The following is a 7,094-nucleotide window of genomic DNA, read 5'->3' as shown; positions in this document are numbered from 1 at the left end:
GCTTATCTTGATTCATTGTAACAATTCCTTTTTTTTTTTTTTTTTTTACATTTGGTTGTTTTACTTGCCAACGCTACCCTACAAGCATCTCATCCTACATATTGCTTCAACATGTCCACCGGTTTCTCCTTTTGGTGCCATTATTCTTCAGGTATGTCCTTCATTTAGAATATGTACGTTAATCTTCGTTATTTTCTTTTGTATTTTAATTTTAAATTCATATTTGGGTTTGATTTCAAGGATCAAAAGTTGCTACAACTAATTGAGTATATGAAACTATTAGTAAATGCTATTGATGTTCTTTTTGTTTTTCTTTTTTCCCGAATTGAGATGTTTCTACTGTGATTTGATCGGGGCACGAACAATTCTATCCTGTATATTAGAGTTACACTTAAAGAAACAAAATTACAAACATGCTTAAAAGGTTAGCTGCTATAGACTTGTGGGGAAGGGTACCTAGGCCATTTTGCATGTTGAAATAAGTTAAGAGAGAGTATGGTCAACTGATTTTGATTTTCATGGATGAAAGCTTCTCATTTGAATGTATTATATTCAACTCTAACTAAAAAAAATAGTTTTTTTTTCCTGATATTGATAGCAGTGGAACCATAGATTATGGTGAGTTTCTTGCTGCAACTCTTCACCCTAACAACCTGGAGAGAGGGGAGAATTTGCTTTCTGCTTTTGCATTCTTTGATAACGATGGAAGTGGATACAATGATCCAAGAAATCGATCAAGATAATGTAATAACTTAACTATTTACTAAACTATCATATTATTATTTCTAATATTAGTTATTATAGTTATATTAAATCATAAATTATTATTGATTGTTGCAGGATTGACAAATTGATTTTGGGGAATTTGCTCCGACTATGAGGAAGGGTAATGGTGGAATTGGGAGAAGAACCATGAGAGGTAACCTTAATTTAAACTTAATGTGAACTTGTAGGTGGTGTGTCACCCAAAAGTCAACTGCAAACTAAAGTCAACAGCAGTGAAAAAATTGACATTACTATTGTTATTAGTATTATTTCTTTGTTTTTAAACGAAATGGGGTTAACATTGAACTAGGATATATATATATACATATAAATATATTTGACTTGGTCTTTGTTTATGGGCTATGGTGACTTGGCTACTTGCTACATTCAAAATTGAAAGTCAATCCAAAAATGTGAAGCTTAGATTTGAGCCTAAGGGTAAATGTTTTTATTTATTTATTTTTTTATTATTATTATTTTTTAGCTTGTGACCATATGCCCTAACCATTTGTTTTGACAAATTTTATGCAGGCTTACAATAAGTAACAACGACAGAGTCTTCTCTGCTAATTAAGCTGACTATTTTTGTCTTGGAGCCCTTACAGTGACATGACAAATTATCAAGATAGGTTCTTAAAGTGGCAATCAAAATATGAGACGTTGTTTAGTTCCATCAATACATAATTTGAAACGGATATTTTAGTTCTCAATGGAGTATTATAAAACGAATGATTGGAAAAAAAAAATCTCTTCTACCATGATGTGTTTCTGGTACATGAATCTTTATTTATTTATTTATTCATAATTGGTTCGTTTTCTGCTATTTTATGGTTACTACCGTAAGGGCTATGTTGTAATTTCATATGGTTGGAATATTTGCAGATAGAAACCAAAAAATATAACCGAAAAATGTGATTTTTCAAAAGATCCAAATTTCATGTGGTCAATAATGATGATCATAATATAATTTTGAAAAGGTTTTTCATATTTTTAACAAGTTGTCATGTTTAATCTTTTTGGTATATTGGTCAACAGGAGGATATTCTTCACAAAGAAACCTAATTCAACAAAAGGGACAAAAGACGGCTTTAAGAAACTTTTTGACCCAGGCGGAGCATGGGCTCCTTTTCTAGTTACAATTAAAAAGATGTTATGAATCTAATTACCTTATGATTCAAAACTTTTATGATCCTTAAACTTTAAAACTTGAACCTGCCCTTCAAAAAACTCAAAAATAGTAAAATAAAAACAAGAGAAAATGAAAATAATGCATGAAAGTAAAGATTATTTGACATTAACATAATGCATGAAATGAATGACACCACTCCAAGCTTAAGATTAAACATCTTCATTGATGTTAAGAAAGGGCGAGATCTATATATGGGTTGTTTTGTGTATTTCATTATAAGGGATGTCAAATATGCATCTTTGAAACATAGTATAGACCTTGTTGGAACTTTGCTCTATAAAATTACAATATGGGACTTATCCCACATTGGTGGAAGAGGAAACCTTTCCCCACACCGTATAAGGTTTGTCCCACTCATTTATTCAAATGGACCAAGTAATGGGTTAAGCAAATTGGGTTTGGGTTGTGGTGTTGGACTAGTCTAATTGGGCTAGTAGTAGGTTTGGATTATTAAATATTAACGGTCAAAGATAGGGCCTTGGGCCTTTGGGCTCTTCTTGACTAAATAATATTTTTTAATATATATAATCCGAAATTAATTAAATTCAGTGAAAAACAAATTCTGATAAATTCAAAGCCTCGGGTTGTCTCTTGAGAATCGTCTTTGTTTATTGTCTTTGGCTAGACTTCATGATTCTTTCTTCTTTGTGGATTATTTTATGTTAGATTGACCTCAGTTTGGCTTGGAAACCACTCTTTAGCTTCCAACTTTCCAACCAATGCAACTAATTGCTCAATAGCTTTCTCGAGATTCTTTAAACTCGCCTGGGTATCCTGTATGTATTGTTGTTGTGTGATCACGAGATTCTTCACAATATCCTCTAATGACTCACATGTGCTACTCGCTTGAGGTGTGGGTACTGCAAGTTGCGGGTGTTGAGGATGAATATCCTGTTCTTGAGGTCGATTTGGTGGTGTCTGTTGAGATTCTTGTGGTGATGGTTGTTGATTACTTAAGTTAGGACTCGGATTATCATGGGGTTTCATATATTCTCGCACATTTGATATAATCCTGAAGAAGACATGCTAAGATTGGAAAAGATAACCAATATTAACCTAGAGAATCAATGAAGGAATGATTCTTGTAATTAAGACAGCCTCATTGGAGAACTGAAGATGAATAAAAGATTGTGTATAAGTTGGGGCTAGCTCACTTGGCTGATATGGAGTAATGGAAGTTTAAAATAACAAGTAATTAGGAGGTCTTGGTTCAATTCCAGAGAGAAGAGAAAAATATATAATTATTTATCGTTTCAAAATAATAATAATAATAAAATAAAAGATTGTGTAATGTTAGAAAAGTCTTATTATTTTGTCATGGTTTATGAAAAAATCATAATTTTTATTTTTTGAATAGAAACTCTTGATTATCTATTATTTTTCCAAAATTAACAGAAAAGTCCTTATTTTTGTAATTGAAAATAATAAATTATCATGTAAAATTAGATAATCGAGATTCATCTATTCAAAAATAAAAGTTGAGATTTTTCATTATGTATGAAAAAAAATTTGAGACTTTTCTAACAGTAACCCTATTAAGTTAAAACTAATAAAAATAAGAAATCCCAAATATTTAGCATAACTACTTAATTTGGAATATTTCATAGAATTTTACAAATTTTTACCCTAACATTGAATCCATCTTTTGCACTGGTTTCTACAAACATACACCCGAATTTACGAGCTTGATTGTCTCCTTCTTCTATTGATACTTGCCTGTTTGACCACAAAAATTGGTAGACCAAAAAAAAACTACCATCTTAAATGAATAAATTTAATCCGATTAAAAAGTAATGACACACCTTTTGTCAACAAGGTCGGTTTTGTTCCCAACAAGGACTATAACCGCATCATTTCCACGCTTTGTACGCACATCCTCTATCCACGTTGAAATGTTCAAATATGACTTTCGATCTGAAATGCAACAAATTAGGGTAACTTTAAAATCATAAAGGGATTATGCTACAAATAGTCATTCTTTGGGGTCAAATACCAAATTTTAAACATAAAAAATTGTATTTCCAGATATAGACATAGATTCTGTAGAGCACCATCTAAGGGCTCCGCGGAATCGACTTAATCTCCTATTGTACGGACGTGTAAATAATGTTATTCTGTGAAAATGACAAAGAAAATATATTGTTTGATAATGTGAAAACGTTCAATCTTACATAATTATTGTCATTATCACATATTCTCACTAATTAAATCATCTATAAGGTTATTGTAGATTTTTTTTTCTTATTCTCATTCTGTCATAATGTTTGAGTCATATTCTGTACGAATGAAAATGAGTGAAAAATGATGTGTGAGAACAAAAATGAATAAAAAAATAGTGAGAATGCATGAAAATTGCTATAGTTGTGCGAGGTTGAACATATTCACATTAATAAACAACATATTCTCTTAGTAATTCTCATAGAATAGCATTGTCCACACGTCTGCACAATATATATATATATATATATATATATATATATATATATATATATATATATATATATATATATATATATATATATATATATATATATATATATATCGATTTAATCTCCGAGGAATCGATGTGACAAAAAAAATCTGAAGAACAATTCCTCGGAGGTAGCTCTGCGGATTCGTTCTTCAGATTTTTTTTTTTTTTTTTTTTTTTTTTTTTTTTTGCCATATCGATTCCTCGAAGATTAAGTTGATTCTACAGTGCATTTGGAGGATGCTCTGCGGAATCCATGTCTATATATAGAAAATATGATTTTTTATGTCTAAAATTTGAAATTTGCACCCAAAAAGTGACTATATCGATCCATTTCCCAATCATAAATAGGAGAAACTGTGACGCTTATCATTAAAAGAACATGTAATACTTGTTGAGGTAGGTGCTACCACTTACTGGTAACATCATATACAATAACTATGTATGATGAATCTGCAATATAACTTGGAATCAGATTCCTAAATCTCTCTTTCCCACCAGTATCCCTGAAATGTGTTTAGATGTAATGAAATAATGTATTCAACGTAAAGGTTATTTTCATATACTTGTTGGCCAAACTCGCAATCTCCCAATATACATCCACATTACTTCATATACAAATGATAAGTGAGCGAGTTAATAGAAACAATTAGCAATTAAGAACATACCAAAGTTGTAACCGAACTGCAAAATCTTCAAGGTGCACTGTTTTCGACAAGAAATCAATGCCAATTGTAGGCTGCAATATTAAACACCTTAATTTAGAGAAACAAACTTCAGAATTATTCTAGATTAATCTGCATAACCTGTATGCTTGAAATTATTCATCTAAATATCGAATAGTGCAAGTTAGTTAACCTCTTCGATTAACACATATTATAGGAAAAAATTAAACCCCGTAACATATCATATTGTAAGTCTCTCATGAACTCATCCATGACTAAATTTAAAAATTATATATAAGGGCTCATGTATGACCTTTAGTTAACCTTATAGTAATAAGAACACAATCATGCTTTGATGCTCATCACTAGCTAGTAAGTGGTGCATATATTCAATGCTCAGATATGCTAACGATCTAACCTGACCCATGATCCATAAGCTAATAATTTGTTACAGGAACCATAATCAAACTATCAACATGTTTATTCAACTCTTCTCATAATTAAAAAATGAGAAATAACTTATAATATAAACTAAGATTCAAGGTTCTTTGTTTATGGCTATTGTTCTTGCAATATTTTGTGTACACAGTTTTTATCAATCTAACCTCAATTCTAAACAAGTACACCCTGATCCAATAACAAAATTCCAACCGAACCACATGTCTAAATAATATCCACATATGATTACCACAAAACATAGCATGAATCCGGCTGAACTGTACCTGATAGGTGCTGTCGAATTTGTCATAAGTAAATCTGATAATAATGCTGGTTTTGCCGACGGATTCATCGCCCAAAACTGTTAACTTGTATTTGAGAAGGGTTGACACACCCGCCATTGATGAGTTCTTTCAAATCACGATCAAAGCGATCAGATCTCAAATTTTTGATGAAAACTGAAATGTGAAAGAAGATGGAAATTCGGAGGAGATAGAAGATGAATTATAAAATAAGGTTTGAGTTGGGAGAAAAAAAGCGCCAACTATGAGAATTCAGACGACAAGCTTAAACCTCGCTCATGATTTCTTGTTTAATGACTTGCAAAGAAAGATTGACGAAATTACATATATGGTCTCCGTACTTTATAAAAAAATCACAGGTTCCTATTTTTTATGATTATAGTCCCTATGGTTTAAGTTTGTTGCATGAATGGTCCTTATGTTTTCATTTTTTTTACAAATTAATCTAAAATTGCTATTTTACCGAGAGTTCTTATTAATTTTATTCTTTTTATACTTTAGTTTAATTTAATAGAAAGTTATAGTTTTAGTCCATGTCGTTTACACAAATTTGCACTTTCGGTCTATTTTTTGAATTTTGGACATGGTTCCTATCTAAGCTAAAACTTGTTATTCTTCTCTTTCAGATGTCAACTCCTAACGATGCTTCTTGTTCCTCCTCCAACAATAACAACTTCTCTCTTTTGAACATCTACTCGAGGGTTACTTTTGATGGCACCAAGTATAATGATTGGATGTGTAACATCAAAATGACTCTACGCTTCGAGGACAAAGAGTATGTGCTCGAAAAGGAACTTCTTGAGATTGATGAAACCAAAGCTACTGTCACAGAACTAGCTAAGTATAGTAAGCACTACAATGATGCAACCAAAGTGGCATGCATCATGGTGACTACTATGACTCCTGAGCTCCAAAGGTTCTATGAGGATTACTGGACGTAAAGATGAACAATGACTTGATGGAAAAGTACCATAAATGACCTCGTCAAGAGAAGTATGAGGTAGTAAAGTCCTTCATCACTAGCAAGATGAAAGATGGAGAGTCCGTCAGTAGCCACATGTAAAGAATGCAACGATACGTGGGGCGCTTGCTAAAGCTGAATGTGAAATTTGATGAGGAATTGGCTATTGATATAATCTTTCACTCATTGCCCAGTTTTTATGATCAGTTTATCCTAACTTGTCATTTGAACAACCAAGAGACCACATTGGCTCAACTTCAAAAACTCCTGCGAACTGTTGAAGTAGGAATGAAGGGGAAAAGTG

The 7,094-nt window shown here is 31.8% G+C and overlaps 2 long non-coding RNA genes across 2 annotated transcripts; one reads left to right on the top strand and one right to left on the bottom strand.

Moving 5' to 3' along the window:
• Nucleotides 1-604: 604 nt before the first annotated feature.
• LOC145029081 (uncharacterized) lies at nt 605-1,444 on the top strand. Its single transcript, XR_013676359.1, has 3 exons — nt 605-744; nt 841-1,203; nt 1,297-1,444. It is a non-coding gene; the product is annotated as an uncharacterized LOC145029081 (long non-coding RNA).
• Nucleotides 1,445-3,578: 2,134 nt separating this feature from the next.
• Nucleotides 3,579-4,920, bottom strand: LOC145029080 (uncharacterized). The gene is made up of 3 exons (XR_013676358.1): nt 4,842-4,920; nt 3,757-3,868; nt 3,579-3,670 (listed from the first exon to the last, which is right to left on the bottom strand). It is a non-coding gene; the product is annotated as an uncharacterized LOC145029080 (long non-coding RNA).
• Nucleotides 4,921-7,094: the final 2,174 nt, after the last annotated feature.

Source organism: Lactuca saligna, chromosome 2 (genome assembly GCF_052625555.1).
Source record: "Lactuca saligna cultivar CGN05327 chromosome 2, ASM5262555v1, whole genome shotgun sequence".
Lineage (NCBI taxonomy): Eukaryota > Viridiplantae > Streptophyta > Magnoliopsida > Asterales > Asteraceae > Lactuca > Lactuca saligna.
Note: the sequence above shows the minus strand (reverse complement) of the source record. Positions and strands in the feature narration are given on the sequence as shown.